At 42.2% G+C, this 18210-nt stretch overlaps 1 protein-coding gene and 1 pseudogene across 1 annotated transcript in view; one reads left to right on the plus strand and one right to left on the minus strand.

Annotated features, from left to right (window-relative positions):
- WDR53 (WD repeat domain 53) overlaps positions 1-18210 on the plus strand; it is a 54059-nt gene that overhangs the window by 31276 nt on the left and 4573 nt on the right. The gene's annotated exons all lie outside the window — the stretch shown is intronic.
- On the minus strand, positions 7886-8068 carry LOC142454276 (metallothionein-2B pseudogene; annotated as a pseudogene).

Raw genomic sequence — 18210 nt, forward strand, 5'->3', positions numbered from 1 at the left:
GGGTTAAGAACTCAGTGAAGGTGGAAGGGAAGGGAAATAAGTGTGGACAACACAGGGATCCTATGGCATTGGAGCTGTTCAATATCTTGGCTGTGGTGGTGGTGGATAGCTATACAAGAAGAAGTATTGTGTAGAACTTAATACACAAAGATACATGCACATACTCCTCAGTCAGCTAACACTGTAGAGGTCTGAATAAGATGAGTGGATTATTGCTAGTTGCCACTGAGTTGATTAGATTCTTGGTTACTCCCATGTGTTACAAAGCAGAACTGCTACACAGGGCTTTCTTGGTGTAACCTTAACCAACCAGATCTCCAGGGCTTGTCTTCCTTGTTTATCATTGCCCTCATTAATTGCTGTAGAGTTAATTCTGACACATAGTGACCCTACAGGACAGGGCAGAGCGGAACTGCTCCTATGGGTTTCCAAGGCTGTCAATCTTCACAGGAGTAGAAAGCCTCATCTTTATCCTTGGAGTGGCTGGTGGTTTCAAGATGCTGACCTTGCAGTTAGCAGGCCAGCACATAATCCACTACGCCACCAAGGCTCCCTGTCACTGTTGGGTAGGCTCAAACCACCAACCTTCAGGTTAGCAGTTGAGCACAAACAGTTTTGCTTCTGTCATAGTATCTAGTACGAGGTCTTAGACTGGGTTCACTCAGGGAACCAAAACTAATAAAGCATACATATGTGTACATGGCTCATGGTTGTAGAGACTGGCAAGATGCAAGTCCAGGGGTCAGACATGAGGCTAGAGGTTTCTGACTCACATAGTTTCAGGAGCTAACCAACCCAAAGATCAGCAGGTAAAATGGCAGGGTGAATGGTTCAAGCCAAAAGAACTAGAAGTCAGATGATGACAAACCAAATACAAGATCCATGTTGATTAAAAATCAAGAGCGCTTTGCCAGACTGCCATGTATGTTGGATACAGCCTACACCCCCAGCAACCATTTTTCTGGTTGTCAATCTGGGGTGGCGTCTGTGCTGCTTTGATGCTGGATGCTATATGTGGTAGTTATGTAATTTCACGTCAACTTAAAGATATATAAAAGTGTAGCGGTAGGGCCTGTCAATCAGGTCACAGCTTGATGGTGTGTCCTTGTGGGTGTGGGCTTCTCATGAGGTGGGTCCTGGGAAACACCCCCTCCCCACTCTCCACCACTCCCTTCACCTTCCTGCTGGCTGACCCTGATTGCTGCCAGAGCCACTGCCATTGGATCCACATGGCTTTGCACCCACCAGTCTGGGATCTTCTGCATTCTGCATCATTGCATGTGGTTGCATGAGTCTGAAGAAGGATGTATGGACTAGGATTGGATTTATGGACTTGAGTTGCACTAGGCTGAGATGTTTTCTCAATATATAATAATTTCTTGATATGAAGCTCTTTCTGATACATATATTAGTGTCATTGACTTTATTTCTCTAGTCAATCTGACAACACACAATGTCACTGGTATTTCAAAGGCCAGCAGGGTCCGAAAAAGTGAACAAGTTTCAGTAGAGCTTACAGACTAAGAACAGACTGCGAAGAACGAACAAGCTGTCCATTTGAGAGGAAATAGCCACCGAAAGTCTCATGAATAGCAGCAGAACCTTCTCAGAGATGGCACTGGACTATGAGCCCCTCAGGTCAGAAGGCTCTCGAAATAGGAATGAGAAGAGCTGCCTCCTCAAAGTGGAGCTGACCATAATGACGTGGAGTAAAGCCTGCCGGAGCCAAGTCGTCTGGACCTTCATTTGCTGATGGGACATGACTCAAAATGAGAAACAAAAAACAGCTGCAAACATGTTTTAGTAATTGGAACCTGGACTATACGAAGCAGTAATATAGTCTATATGAATATAGAAAAGTTGGAAATTGTCAAAAAGGAAATAGAACACATAAAGGTCTATACCCTAGGCATTTTGGATTTTGTTGTTAGATTCTGTCGTCTGTCTGGCTCCTAGTTCTGGTTCATAACTGCCATCTGTACAAGAGAACGATCGCTCCCGGGTCCTGCACTGTTCTCTCAGTTGTTGTGATGGCTGAGCTCATTGTTGCAGCCACCGTGTCCATCCACCTTCACTGCCCCTCTACTTTACCAAGCATGACGTCTATGTATCCTTTGCATCATCTTTTAATGCTTCCTCTACCATTCAATATTTGCCCAGAGAATCCTCCAATATTGCATTTCAACGCTTAAATATTTTTCTTCATTTCTTTCGGCTTAAGATAAGCTGAATGTATTCTTCCCTTTTGATTTTCCAACTCTAAGTTTTGCACATTTCATTACACTAATTTGTCTTCTCAATTTGCCTTTTGACATTTTCTGTTTAGCTCTCTTACTTCATCAATTCTTCCATTCGCTTTCTCAATTCACTGTCATGAGCCCATTCTGACTCATGGTGACCCTACTGGGACAGTAGAACTGCCCCCGTGAGTTTCTTAGGCTTTAACTCTTTACCAAAAAGCCTCCTCTTTCTCCATGGAGCAACTGGTGGGTTTGAAGTGCTGACCTTGTGGTATAGCAGCTCAATATGTAACCCACCATGCCACCAGGGCTCCCATAAACTCATTACCACTGAGTCAATTGCAACTCATCGCAACCCTATCAGACAGAGCAGAAGTGCACCTGTGAGTTCCCAAGCTGTAACCTTCATGAGAGAAGAAAGCCTGTCCTTCTCTCTTGGGGCGGCTGATGCTTTCGAACTGCAGACCTTGTGGTTAACAGCCCAAGACATAACACAGCAAGCCACTACTCTATATTCAAGAGCAAGTTTTAGCGTTTCTTCATAAATCTATTTTGTTCTTTCCTATCTTTTTAATGACCTTTTGCTTTCTTTACATATGATGTTCTTGATATCATCCCCAAACTCGTTCGATCATCAGTCATTAGTGTTCACTGGGTCAAGTCTGTTTTTGAGATGGTTTCTAAATTCAGGTGGGATGTACTCACGGTTGTATTTGGATTCTTATGGACTAGGTTTAATTTTCTTCAGCTTCAACCTGAACCTGTATATGAGCAATTGATGGTCTGTTCCCCAGTTCATCCCTGGTCTGGTTTTGACTGATGATATTGAGATTCTCCATCATCTTCTACCCACAGATGTAGTCAATTTTATCCCTGCATATTCCATCTGGTTAGGTACATATATAAAGCTACCGTTTATGTTGTTGAAAACACATGTTCCTAGTGAAAAAGTTACTGGTTTTGCCAAATTTTATCATGAGAGCTCCAGCTTATAACCACGGCTATATTTTCCAACTGCTGATCCTTCCTCTTTGTTTCCAGCTTTTGAATTCCTGTTACCAATAATTATCGATGCATCTTGTCTGGATGTTTGATCAATTTCAGACTGAAGAAGTTGGTATAATTCTCCAATTTCTTCAAATTAATTTCTGCAATTTCTCATTGGCTTTAGTGGTTGGCGTGTGAACTCAAATAACAGTTGTATTGACTGGTTTTCCTTGTAGATATAAAGATGCTACCCTATCACCAATAGTATTATACTTCAAGGCAGACCCTGAGTTATATAAATATCCACCTAATTCACAATAAAAGTCATTTTTAATCCTATTTCAAAAAGAAGATATAGATCTTAAAGTGTCCTTTTTGATGGATCTGTCATTATAGGCACAGAATTGTCTGATTCAAAATGATCAATACCAATCAATTCTGTTCACTAATACCTAGAATATCAGTCTCGATGTGCCTCCAGCTCTGACTTTTCCACAAAATTTACTTACTGTCTTGTTTATGCAGTGCTCCTGTAACCAATGTACCTTGAGCCGTTGGCTTTAACAAACATACATCTATTCACTCATGGTTTAGGTGGCTGGAAGTAGAATTCAGGTACCAGCTGGAGAGAAAGCTGTCTGTCCCTGACAGCTCTGGAGGAAGGTCCTTATCTCATTAACTCTCCAGGCCTCAGTGCCCCATGGAGGGAGCTCTCCATGTGCCTTGGCATCAACATTTCGCTGGGTTAAGGTTGCTGCCAACACAGGGGCCTTAGGTGCAAAGACTCTTGTTTCTTGCAAACACTAAGGCCCTCTCTCTCTATCTCTTTCTGCTCACCTCTCTCTCCCTTTAGCTCTCTGAAGATTAAAAGATTATACAGGCCACATCCCAGAAAAGATCCCTTTACATCGGATCTAAGCTGTGCCCTAAGTCAGGATGTTGCAAACCACCCTAATGCCTACACAGCTGATTGGCTGATCACATCAGATCATAATATAAAAATTATTACATCATTACATAAATTTAGCATAACACAACAGCCAAACCACGGAGAAGCATGGTTCAGACAAGTTGATGTAGATTTCAGGGGTCACAATTCAATCCATGATAGCCACGTAAGGGACCTGTGTCAGTATCTTGGTTGTGATATTATGCTATATTTTACAAAATATTCTCACTGGGGGAGACTGGGGGAAACATATGAGGGAATCTCATGGCATTCTTACAAACTGCATGTGAGCCTGCAATTGTCTCACAAGAATCCCCAAGAAGACCTCACAGAGTCACCCATGCAGTAAGAGCCTGAAGAACTAAAGTACTAGAAAGAGGGGAAGCATAAAGAAGTGATTTTTGCCGTATGTTATCAACCCCTACAGGGTTCCCAAGGCTATAGTCTTTACCAGAGCAGATTGCCACATCTTTTCTTCCACTCTTCTAGCCCCTGTGCTCTTGGCTAAAGTACAAATCATTGTCCCTCTAGAGAAATTAGCCAACTAACTCAGTGGTCACCCACACCTTTTCAGCTGGTAGCATAGTGGGCTGCTTGTGGGACTGTTAACCTCAAGGTTAGCGGTTCGAAACCACCAGTCCTTCCATGGGAGAAAGGGATGAGGCTTTCTTCTTCCACAGAGATTTACAGTCTTAGAAACACAGGCTCAATTCTAATCTGTCCCATTGCATCGCACTGTGAATCAGAATGGACTCGATGGTAGTGAGTTTGGTTTGGTTTGGTTTTTCTGTCAAGGATCCTTGGTCGCAAAGTGGATTCTCTGTTGAAGTGCTAACTACAAACCCACTCTTGCTCCTCGTGTGTGTGCAGGGGGAGGCTTTCTGCTCCTGTAAAGAACACTAAGCCTCTGAATGGACTCCGGGGCCATGAGTGTGGCTGTCTCTTCCCACCACGGTATTTGCAGATCTGACAACTGAGAGGTAAAACGCTTGAGGAGAATGTTCACGAGTCACATGGGGCTAGAATTAAGGGCTCACCAAATATATGGGTCCTGGCAAGTACTTCAGGATTTGAAATTTAGGAATAGGCGTGAATGATAAATAGACCAACCCCTATAGATGAGCCCAACTTCAATCAGCTCAACCCCTGACTGAGTAAAAGTATATGAAATTCAGCAATATATTTCTAAATTATCCATGTGCCATAAAAGAAGTCAGAATGAAAATGACAACATGTTTTATTGAAATAGTAATGAAAATGTAACATATCAAAACTCGAAGAAACTGTATTACTTAGAAGATTAGTTTTCCCTTAGTGTCCATGCAAGCAAAGAATATGAGATTTAAAATATGAGCTTTCTATCCACCTCAAGATGTTAGAAAAAGAGCACATTAAGCCTAAAATAGTGGTGGGGAAGAAATGAGAAATAGCAGAACAGGAAATAGTTAAATAACAACTAAATAACCTGTAGTTTCATTGCATACATGAAGAATCCATAGGAATCGATCATAAGAACCTCAAATCTACTATAATTAATGTGCACTTAGCAATATTGCAGACTATATAGTCGACAAACAAAAATCTATTTCACTGTTATATTTTGTCAATAAAAAATTTAAAGTAAAATTTCACAGCAATACATTTATAGTAACATCAATAACCAAATATTTAGGAATAAACTTAACAAAATATTTGTGTGTGAAAATTAAAATTTATGTGAAGATTCATACTATCTCTGGGAGCTGGAAGGTCCAATGTTGTTAGCATGTCATTTCTCCCGAAGTTGACCCAGAAATTCAAAGCAATACAATAAAAGTACTAACCCTTTTTAAACAGAGATTTAAAACATAAATGTAAAATTTATCTGGGGATACCAAAAAGCTAAAATAGCCAAGACAAGTTTTCAAAGGACACATTACATTCGTTGCTCTTAATCACAACAGTGTGGTCTTTGCAGAAGGATTTGCATACAGACACTGGAACAGAGGGCGAACCAAGAAGCACACCTACATATGCACGGCCAATTAATTTTTTCCTGACCTTTTCTTTTATTTATTTAAATCACATTATAGGGGCTCGTATAGCTAACGCCGGCCTTTTCACTTGCACCATCCTCTGCCTCGAACGTGCCACCTCCGCGTCGCTCAGGTGGCTCCAAGTCGGCCAATTAATTTTTGACAATTGTGCTAAGATAATTGAATGGGGAAGCAAAAGGTTTGGAATTAATGGATATCTGTATGTAAAACAATTGGATATCTGTATGTAAAACGTAGAATAAAAAGGAGCTTACCTTGACCACTACCTCATAGAATTAACTTGAAATATGTTCCTAACTGTAAAAGCGAAAGTTACCAAGTGCTTAGAGAAAAGCAGGAGACTGTCTGGGTGTCCTTAACGTAAAGTTTTCTTAACAAACAAAAAGCACTAACCTTACATTGAACTTCATCAAAATTTTAAACTTTTTCTCTTTGAAATGAATGAAGTGAAAATTGCAAGCCACACATCAGGAGGAAACCCATAATATATATATTTGATAAAGGATTTGTATTCAGAATACATCAAGTGCTCTCACAACTCAAATAAGACAGACGGTTAGAAAAATGGGCAAAATATTTTTAATATATTTCACCAAAAATATGTACAAATTATCGATAAGTCCATGAAAATCTTCAACATCTTTATGTATCCGGAAAATGCAAATGCAAACCATGATATACTACTGCATGTCTGCTGAAGCCGAATGCACTGTCTTCCAGTCAGTGCTAACAGTGCAGAACTGGCCCTTAGCGTTTCCAAGACTGTAAGTCTTTATGGGAGATGGCCTCACTCCCCTCCTGCAGGGCAGCTTGTGTGTTTGAACCACTGACCTTGCTGTTAGAGTTCACTGCATCACCCACTATGCCAACAAGACTCCTTTCTACATATCAACTCAAAACAAACAAGCAAACACTTATATCAACACATAAATGGGTTAACAAAATCATGGCAAATACAATTAAATACTACTTAGCATTAAACCTGAATTTAAGTAAAACTTAATGAACCATGTGTATATTCAACAGGTATAAATCTGAAAAGCTTATGCTGAGGGAAAGAATCCAGGTAGAAAAGAGAATGCATTGTATGATTCCATTTATTTCAAGTTAGAGACCGGGTAAACTCTCCATGGTGAAAGTAGTACTGAGACAGTTACATAGATAATGAGTTTAAGTATTTGTCAAAACTCATTGAGCTGGATACTTTATTCAGTACAACATACTGAATAAAGCTGGTTTTTTTTAAAAAAAGACCTGTATTGTAAAAATGAATGTTCATTACAACTATTCAGAATAGTCAGAAAGTAGAAACAACCCAAGTGCTCATCAGTTGATCAGTAATCAAAAACTCACTCCCATCAAATCACCCCTGACTCAGCATGGCCCTAGACCAGATGAGTGGATGTGCACATCCATTTGAAAGGAGCTCTGATGGCCCAGTACCAAGTGCTCAGCTGCTAACTCAAAGGAGGTTCTGCCCCACTAGCTGCTCTGTGGGGAAAGATGTGGCAGTCTGCTTTTTGTAAAGTTTTTTTTTTTTTTGTAAGTCAGCAACCTTTATTATCATTCATACATTTCATCCCAAAAAGGAGGTAGCAAAGACGTGAGTGTCATTTGAGGGGAATCTCTGGCTTTGGACATGTTGTTCGAGTCACATCGGCAGGGCTCTCCTGTCAGGCGCAGCAGCTGCACTTGTCCGATGCCCCTTGGCAGATGCGGCCCTGGGCACACGGCACAGCCCACGGGGAAGCAGGAGCAGCAGCTCTTTTTGCAGGATGTGCATCTGCAGTCTTTGCACTTGCAGGAGTCAGAGCAGCCACAGGAGCCACCAGTGGCCAGGAGCAGTTGGGGTCCATTTGGAGGTAGATGGGGCTGGTGGTCCCACGGCTAGTATGGAAGAGAATGCTATCAGGTGGGAGGCTTGATTTTTGTAAAGTTTTACAGCCTTGGAAGCACTGTAGGACCGTTCTAATCTGTCTTATAAACACATTATGAGTTGGAATCAACTTGCCAGGAATAGGTTTCTATCCATACAAGGGAATATTATTTGGCAAATAAGAGTGATGTATGGATATCTGCTACAATGTGAATAAACTTCAAAAACATGATACTAAGTCACTGGTTCTTAACCTTCCTAATCCCGTGACCCTTTCATACAGTTCCTTATGTTGGGGTCACCCCCAACCATACAATTATTTTTGTTGCTACTTCAGAACTGTGATTTTGCTACTTTTATGAATTGGGCAACCCCTGTGAAAGGATCATTCGACCCCCAAAGGGGTCGCAACCCATAGGTTGAAAACCGCTATATTAAGTGAAATCAACTAGCCACAAAAGACTATGTACTGTTAATTATATTTAAACTAAGTGTCCAAAATAGGCAAATCTATAGAGATACAAAACAGACTAGTAGTAGCCTTGAACATGGAAAGTTGGGCGGAAATGGAGAATGACTGCTAACGTGTGTTTTTGTTTTAAGATGATGAAATAGTCTAAAAACTCTGTAAATATATTGGAAAATATTTAATTGTACACTTTATATGAATTAATTGTATACCATGTGTATTATAACCTAACAAGCTGTTTAAAATAAATAATAAATTCCATTTGTGAAAAGGTCAAAAACAAGCAAAGCTGATCTATTGTGAGATAGCATTCGTCTTCTGGAGGGGAAAAGAGAGAGTAGAACGCAATGAGAAGAGGCCCTGTGGGCTTCTGATGTTGGCCCTATCCTCTTCAGGATCCGACCGAGGTTCTGTGGGTGTGCTCACTGTGTGATAAGCCACCATGCCTGTGGTCTATGCCGTTCTGTGTGCTTATGATAGGGGGCAGGAGGTTGAGAAGCTTCAAGACGTTCATGGGGGGAAACAAAAAGACATGGGAAAATGGAACTAAACGATAATGGCATTTTCCCATATTTTTGAAGCCCCCTCATACTTAGTTAAAATTTATATTAATTAAAACACTAATGCAATCGACTGAAGTAGAGAAGACATTTCTGTGGTTTTCACCAGTTCCTACATGGAAGCTTATATATCTGCCCCACTATTTATGAGTATGCCTATCGATTTAAATACATATTTAGGCCCAACACACATACATCGTGGATCTAATCGCTGATCTAGCTGGTGTAGTCTGCTAAGATTCTTTGCGATTGATGCTAAAACTAGAAACATCTTACACAGACAGCAGGGGTGCTGTCTTAAATTGGCTTCCCTGGGAGCAGGAACTAAAATAAGGACTTGATTATAAGTAGTTCATTTAGGAGGTGATCGTCTGAAGCACTTACGGTTCAGAAGGGAAGAAGGGGCACAGAGATGGGGAGGAGACCAATACAAGATACCGAATAAGTAGGTTCCCTCTCTAAGTAACAATTGACATTGTTGGATACTGCTCTCATCTCCACTTTCCTCAACCAAACTCACTGCCATGGGTTGATGCTGACTCGGAGAGGTTGAAAGAGACGAAGTGATTTGCTAAAGCTCCCAGAACTAACAAGTGGTAGAATGAGATTTTGTACTAACCCGACTGTAGCGTCTAGGGATCGTTGGGATAGAAGGCCACTCGAGCTGGAGCAACAGGACCAGTGCTGTGAGCACATTCGGACTCAGCGGGAGCACGCGTGCCAGGCTAGGAGGGTAATCCACCACATTTTCCGACGACGGACTTTCCTGAGGGAGATAGCCAAGCCTTCCTCCTAGACACCTCTGCGTAGCTTAACCATTTGCCCTTTTCTGGGATTCCAGGGCACTAGAGAATGTACACCCTCCAAAGGCAGCCTCTAGAACCTGGAATCTAGGAAGGAGGGTGAAGGAGGTAAACAACAGCAGGCTTCAAACACCTGGAGCATTGCCTGGAACTGGCACTGTTGTTTGGATCTTACTTTTGGGGGAGGTGGGTCCGATGTGAGGCTGAGTCTGACGATGTTGTTGGTTACCAACCGGTTGCCAAGTTCATTCTGACTCAGGATGACCTCGTGATGAACACAGAGTAGAACTGCTCCATAGGTTATTTGGGATCCCCCCCCACACACACACACACACTTTTGTTGTAAATTAGATGGTGAACGTTTCAGACAGTCAACACTTTAAAGTGCTGATCACACACACATACACCCCACACAACAGTTTGTCATCCACCTGCTCCTTGATTTCTCTCCCTCTCTTGGGAGTTATAATCATCCATACACCAAAGCTAACCCCACCCCCTGTCTGGTCCATTACTTTCTCTTCTCTCCTCTCCCTCCCACACTGCAGTCTGTAAAATCTGTTCCTTTGGTATGACTGTCTGTATTAGTTCAGGCTGACTAGAGAAACAAATCTATAGGAAACACATATGTGTATAAAAAGAGTTTTATATACAAGAGCAACTGAATATTGAGAAAACACCCCAGCCTACTTCAGATCAAGTCCATAAGTCCGACATTAGCCCATATGTTTGATACCAACCTATAAATTGCTCTTCAGACTCATGAAACACCTGCAATGATGTTGAATGCACAAACAGCACGAGCCAGTGGGTGGGAAGTCTTGTGGATCCAGTGGTAGTAGAGGCGTATCAGCACTGGCAGGAGTTTCCACTGTTCCTTCAGTTCAGAGGCTCTGACTGCCCCCAGCCTGTCTCCATCTGGTCCTCTCAGGGACTCAGCAGTGAGAAAGAGTGGCTCCCACCTCCAGGGAGGAAAAACAGGAGTTCCCAGCATCCTCAGGAGAATGCCAGGCCCACACGGAGGTCTCATTGGCTGTATCTTGATTGACAGGCTGGACTCCACCCCTACACTCTTAATCCTCAAATTGACACCAGATTATGTAACTACCACAATGTCTTTATTTTGTTTGTTTGTTTTTAAATAGTTTCCTTCTTATACCAGTGGTTTCATACAATAATTTTCCTTCTATGATGACTAATTTCACTCAACAAGATGTTCTTCCAGGTCCATCTATGTCATGAAGTACTTCATGGTTTCATCCTTGTTTTCAGTGATGCATAGAAATTCCTTGTGTGTATATTTTTATCCATCCTTCTACTGATGAGAATTTACGTTGTTTCCATCTTCTTGCTATTATGAAGAATGATGCACCAAATATGGGTGTGCATACATCTGTTTATGTTATGACTCTCACTTCTTTAGGACACATACCCAGCATGCGATTGCCGCATCATATGGAATTTCTATACCCAATTGTTTGAGGTGGTGCCATATCGCTTTCCACAGGAGCTGTACATATTCACAGTTCAACCTGCAGTGTTTGTTGGTTCCAATCTCTCTGCAGCCTCTCCAGCGTTTGTTTTGTTCTATTGAACTTGCCTGTCAATGCTGGTGTAAGGTGGTATCTCATCTTTGTCTTGACTTGCATCTCCCCGGGGCTAGTGATTGTGAGCATTTCTTCATATGGTTGTTGGCCATCTAGATGTCATCTTTACTGAACAGTCCTCATATCCTTTGCACACTTTTTAATTGGGTTGTTCATCTTTTTTTATTGAGGTTTTGCAGTTTCCTATAGATCTTAGATACTGTTGATTTGTTGTCAAGCATTCACTCCCACTCCATGAATTCTCTTTTTACACTTTTGATGACATCTTTGCTGCACATAAATGTCTTGTTTCAGTAAGTCCCAGTCATCGACTGTGTTTCCTTCATTATATATGATAGTGTATCTGTGCCCTGAAATAGGGCCCTTAAGTTTGCCCCTATTGTCTCACTGATGATCTTTAGCTCTGAGATTTACATTTGGGTCTTTGATCCATCTTGAATTCATTTTTGTACATGGGGTGAGGGGTGGGTCCTGCTTCATTCTTCTGCAGATGGAAATCCAAGTTTGCCCACACCATTTGCTGAAGAGACTTTCCCTTTCACATTTCATGTTCTCTGGCCTTTTGTCAAAGATTGTTGTCTGTGGGTTGATGGCTTTCTATCTGTGTTCTCTATCCTGTTCCTTTGGTCTGTAATTCTATCACTGTCTCTCTACCAGGCGGATTTCACTATATGGCTGCGTAATAGGTTTTGAGTTCATGGGTTTTCAAGGCTGTCACCTTTCAGATGAAGAGCACCATTTTTATCTTCCGAGGCAGCTCGGGGTGAGTTTGAACTGCCAGCCTTTGGGCTAGTAGTTGAACACTTAACCATTTGCACCACCCAGGGACTCTGGAGTCTGGAGATAGAACTAATGAAATGTATAGCATTCTCATGCTATAATATGTGTTCAAACATTCTCAGTGAATCTTTTTGTAATCTTTTATAAATTCCCAAATTAAAGAACCCCTCTCTGTGACATGTTGGTGGAGAGAGATTTGAACTGAATGCATCTACTTGATAATTGCAGTCAAATTTCTGAAGTTCAAAATGAGCAAAACCAGGATGGCAATCTCCTTGGCAAAGTATCATTCTCACACATCCTCTTGCCCTCTGCATGTGCTACTGTAACAAGGAGCCAGCTCGCTCCTCACCACAAAGTTACTAACGGCAACTTAATCTCTGCCCAGGAAAGAAAACAGGAAAGACGCGAAGAACATCGTTGATTTTATTAGTTTAGAACTCAAAATATAGCAGCCAAAGTGCTCGACGTTTCCAATTGTTAGTACTAGATTCAATCCTATCACAAGCAGCAAAGACCTGCGGCTGATATTCCAGATACTTGTTCTACTGGTGCAGAGTACTGCTTACCTCTTAGCGCTGCTGTTTATCTGTGGAGAACGGCTTTCTCTGAAAGCGTCGTAGCGAAGGCAGGAGTCTAAGCCACAGTGTTGTTATAAATAAAGTCTGAGAAGCAATGTAATGGGGCAAGGAGGTCAGGCAGATGAGATCAGGAAATTATAAAACTGGGGAGAAAAAAGGCCAACTATCCAAAGGCAGACAGAAGGCATTCTCTAGATCCCGGTAGGCAAGAGGTGGTCCTGGAGCAGGGAGCCGCAGCACTGCATCTGGACGGGCACGCAGCAGCCCTGGAGACGGAGCGCCGGGGTTGGAGTGGCAAGCGCTCCATTGTTCTTTTTCCCTCCCAAACTTTCTTGTCGGGGTTCAGGGCTGAGTGCAGGGACAGGCACACAAGGGCTCATCCTGAGTGAGCTAAGGACAGAGAAACTGGGCTCTCTCAGAGGCTCCCCCATTCTTGTCCTCCTTCAGTCTTCTTTCTGGTCCAAGGGACATCCATGTGGAAACCAGTGGTAGTCCCAGAAGAAGGCAGTGTTGAAAAGCTGATCTACAACCTCTCCTTCGCCAAACTGCTAGGTCCTTGAGGACAGAAGCCCTAATTAATAAAGGACTCATCAATAAGGCAAAGTTATAACTACCATAATAAAAAGTCGAGCAATAGAACAGTTACAAACCAACAAAAACCCCAAGCCCACCGTCAAATCAGGTCTGACTCGTGGCAACCCCTGCGCTACAGAGTCGACCTGCTGCATAAGATTGTCTTGTTCTAATCTCTATGGGGGTCGATCACCAAGATTTTCTTCTGCAGTGCTGTTGGGTGGGTTTGAACTGACAAGCTTTAGGTTAGTTGTTAGGTGCCGTGAAGTCGGTTCTGACCCATAGTGACCCTAGGTACAACAGAACAAAATACCCCCTGGTCCTGCACTATACTCACAGCTGTTGGTGTGCCTGAGCCCATGATAGCCCCACTGTATCAGTACATCTTGTCAAGGGCCTTCAGCTTTTTCTCTTCCCCTCTACTTTATGAAGTGTGATGTCCATCTCCAGGACTGGTCTCTCCTGATAATACGTCCAACATCGATGAGCTGTAGGCTCGCCATCCTGCCTCTCAGGGGCATTCTGGCTGTACTTCTGAGACCTTTGTTTGTCTGTCAGCAGCCCATGGTGCTTTCGGTGTTCTTCACCAGCACCAGCACTCAAACGCACCGACTCCTCTTCCGGCTTCCTTGTTCAACGTCCAACTTCCGCGTGCACGTGAGGCAATCGAAAATACCATGGCTTGAGTCTGGGACACCTTAGACCTCAAAGTAACATCCTTACATTTTCAACACGTGTGCAGTAAGTTTTCCCTATGCAATGTGTCACTTAATCGCTCAACTGCTGTTTCCAAGAGCACTGATTGTGGATCCAAACAAGATGAAATCCCTGACAACTTCACTCTTTTCTCCACGGTGTTAGGGTAGCTTAATGTAATTAAGATTCACCCTCTACTCAGAAGCAGGAATAGCCCAGGATCCCCCGAAGCATATGGCTACTCAATACCTGAACAAAATTGGGATTGTGTTCATGAGAAAACAAAGTGGGGAGCTGGGGAAGATCATTCTCGACTACACTGCAAAGATCCTAACAGGTTTTTCCCACTCAGTCAAAGAAGGGCTTGACTCCTCAGGACACCTGAACTTTTCAGAAATGTCACGTGAGACTTACTGACTCCAACCACCAGGGATATTTTCTGGGAAGTATATTATGTCTCTACCTGTTCCTTTGCTCTGCCAGTCCCAGAACCAACTTTGTAATCAAGGCTCTCATCTCCCCACGTTTGAATTCTGACAACAGTCTCCTAAGCAGCTTCTTGGTTTCTGTTGTTATTCCCACTGGGACCATAGTGGTTACGTGTTAGGCTGTGATCCTCAAGGTCAGCAGTTCAAAACCACCAGCCTGCTCTTCAGGAGAAAGATGGGGCTTTCTACTCCTGTAAAAAGTTACAGTCTTGGAAATTCAGTTCTACTCTGTCCTATAGGGTCACTATGAGTCATGATCAACTCAATGCAGTGAGACCCATCCTGAATACCGCTGCCAGAGTAACTGTACAGAACCAGTGCTTAATATATATTATGTCCAAATTCCTTATCATGGCCATCTAGAACAGTGGTTCTCAACCTTCCTAATGCTGCGACCCTTTCATACAGTTCTTCATGTTGTGGTGACCCTCTAACCATAACATTATTTTCATTGCTACTTCATCACTGTCATTTTGCTACTGTTATGAATCGGATGACCCCTGTGAAAGGATAGTTCAACCCCCAAAGGGGTCGCAACCCACAGGTTGAGAACCACTGATCTAGAACCATTTGCTCTTGCAACCCTTGTTTTCTGTCTCCCTACTAGTGTCTTCCTTGAGGGTGAAGATTCAACCCCAAGCCCACTCATTATTTCCTAAATACATCATGTCCACTTGTCCATTTGCCACCTCCATACACATGCTCACTTTCTCTTCTCTGATAATCAAAGGCCTTTCTCGTTGAGGTCAAGACAAATCCTAGGAGCTTTTCCCAGTGACCTCCTTTCTCATCTGTGATTTTTCAGGATCCTTGGTTGTCCAATGTTTAAAGCACTTGACTGCTAACAGAAAGATTAGCCCTTCCAAGCCACCAGCAGCTCCTCACAGGAAAGATGTAACAGCCTGCTTCCACACAAAACATCTGTGGGAACAGTTCTGCTCTTTCCTATACGGTAGCAATGGGTTGGAATCAATCCAACCGCAATGGCGTTTGGTATCTATAACTTTTGATAGCATAGTTTTTCTTTTTAAGTATATAGTCTATTTAACCAGCTAAAATGTCAGCGCCTTAAAAACATGAATTCTGTTTATATATATTTTTTTCTTTCTATTAATTTATCTAGTACTGTTGTTGTTGGGTATCTTTCAGTCTACTTCAGCTCACAATGACCCCGTGTAGCAGTAAAACTATCCCATAAGGCTTTCTAAGCTGTAATATTGAGAAAAACAAATTGCTAAGTCTTTTTCACACTGAGTTGCTGAATTGATTCAAATAGTCAGCCTTTTGGTTTGCAGCCAAGTGCTGCCAGGTTCATATAATGTAGTACTAGCAGGTCACAATAAACATTTATTTACTTTTAATGATGGTTAGTCATTTAGCCTTGATTACAATACATCATGAAATAACTGAGGCTCTTTTAAAACCCAATTTAGATTATAATTGAATAATGAAGTTGTCTAGTGAAGAGTAATTAAGATTTCTATAAAATTTGGTCAAGCAGTCAAGAGGATTTCATGGAAAATGGAATTAAAAGATAGTGGGATTTTTCCATTAATGTTTTGGAGGCCCCACATATGTACACTGATGCACATGAGAGCACATTTACCAGAATACACAGTCACAATTACATATGGCTGTTGCGCTGTGTTGATGTCTCACAACTCAGTTTTCAAAGACTCATCTTACAGAGCCTTCCAGGACGCCTTTGCTCACAGGGGCAGTTCTTGGAGACTATATTTGGTTGTGTATGCTATTAAAAGCTTCGTGTCCAGAGTGACCTTTCAGACTGAAAGTGGATCAAGTGCCCGGGCCTGTTGCTGCGTAGAAGACTGCCGACAACTCTGGACTCAAACCTCTATCGGGTGTTTGTTTTGTTTCCTTTTGCTTTAAGAAGATGAACAATGAGACCGCAACACTGATATCCTTGAGGGAGGCGATGAAAAGGTGGATAAAAGCTATGGAGAGGGACTAAGTATGGGCCTTGCTCTGGGGGGAAGATGGGTAGGAGCATATGGAGAATAAAAATAGGCAAAGAATTACAGATGTGCTAATTAGATTTCTGTCTCACTTAATGTTGCTCACTTATTCTGGCTTAAAATATGTAAATTAAGAATCAAGAAACATCTATTCCCAGATGCTATAATTCCCTTAAACTTTTGAGTGCATGGAAAATAAAATGCTGGAAATATAACAATAGATTAAATGCTGCTTCTGCCCCCCAGGAGCTCACAGACTGCCGGGAAAGCCCAAGCCAGCCTATTGTCATTGACTCAATCCCAGAACTGCCCCCCTGGGGCTCCCAAGGCCATAAATCTTAACTGAAGCAGACGACCACACCCTTTCCTGCCCAGCAGCTGGGGAACTCAAACCCATGCCTTTTCAGTTCTCAGCTGAGTACTTTAACCTCTCTGCCAGCAGGACCCCTGTAGGGATGACAGAAGTATTAAAAAGTAATTATGATTCCATATAACTGCCTAGTCCTAACATGCTGTATCAGGGGCTAGTCCTAACATGCTGTGGAAACATGGAGGGAGGAGCATTAATTTTACCTTTGGCATTAGGAGAAGGAGGCCTTCTTAAGCTGGATCTTAGCGTAGGAACTGTGGTGGTGTGGGGGCTAGCCTAAGGTCAGCAGTTCAAACCCACCAAACTCTCTGTGGGAGAAAGATGAGGCTGCTGCTTCTGTAACGTTTACAGTCTCAGAAGCCCTGTATCGAATTGGCATGGACTTGATGGCAGTGGATTTGCTGCTGTTTAAAGAGTGAGTAGGAGTCTACAAGGAAGAAAAATATGGGAAGAAATTTGATAAGCTGGGGGAAAAAACCAGTATAAGAGTGCCAACAGATTTGGAATTTCTTATATTCAATGCTTGACTAGATGTCTTAAGTGATGTGTGAGAGCGCTGGCAGAAGATGTGGGTAAAGGGTGCTGTGATCTTTGCTACAGCAATTCAATTGGGCTCCAATGATATCAGCAGACACAACAAAGTAGCATAATTGTCATAAAGACAGTGCAATGACATCATTATGGTTTCTGGAAGATAGGTGGGAGGTGGCAGAGAGTGAAAGCAAGGGTCTGCTGAAATTAAGCTACTGAAATCCTGGGTCTAGGTAAGAGATGAGCTGGTTTAGTACAGAGGGATGAATAGTTAATGATGAGGAAGCCCGGTGGTGTAGGGGCTCTGTTTGACCCCATCATGGCAGCCACTGTATCAATAGCTCATTGAGGGTCTCTCTCTCTCTCACTGACCCTCTACTTTTCCAGGCACAATACTTGGGTCCTCCTGACAACACAGCCCCAGTATGTTGGACAAAGTCTTACCATTCTCACTTCTACACATCATTTTTTCCATTTTATTATGAAAAAAAATTATTATGAATTGGGTGAAGATGTATAGAAAAAAAATCATGTTTCCATGAAACAATTCATAAACGATTTGTTTCATGTAATTGCTTATCATCCCCACAGTGAAATATCATTTATTCCACTTTGGTCCTATGTTTCCCAATCCCATTCTTCCTCTTTTCTTAACCTTTCTGAACTTTATTCATGGTAAATTTTAATA

Source organism: Tenrec ecaudatus, chromosome 8 (assembly GCF_050624435.1).
Source record: "Tenrec ecaudatus isolate mTenEca1 chromosome 8, mTenEca1.hap1, whole genome shotgun sequence".
Classification (NCBI taxonomy): Eukaryota; Metazoa; Chordata; class Mammalia; order Afrosoricida; family Tenrecidae; genus Tenrec; species Tenrec ecaudatus.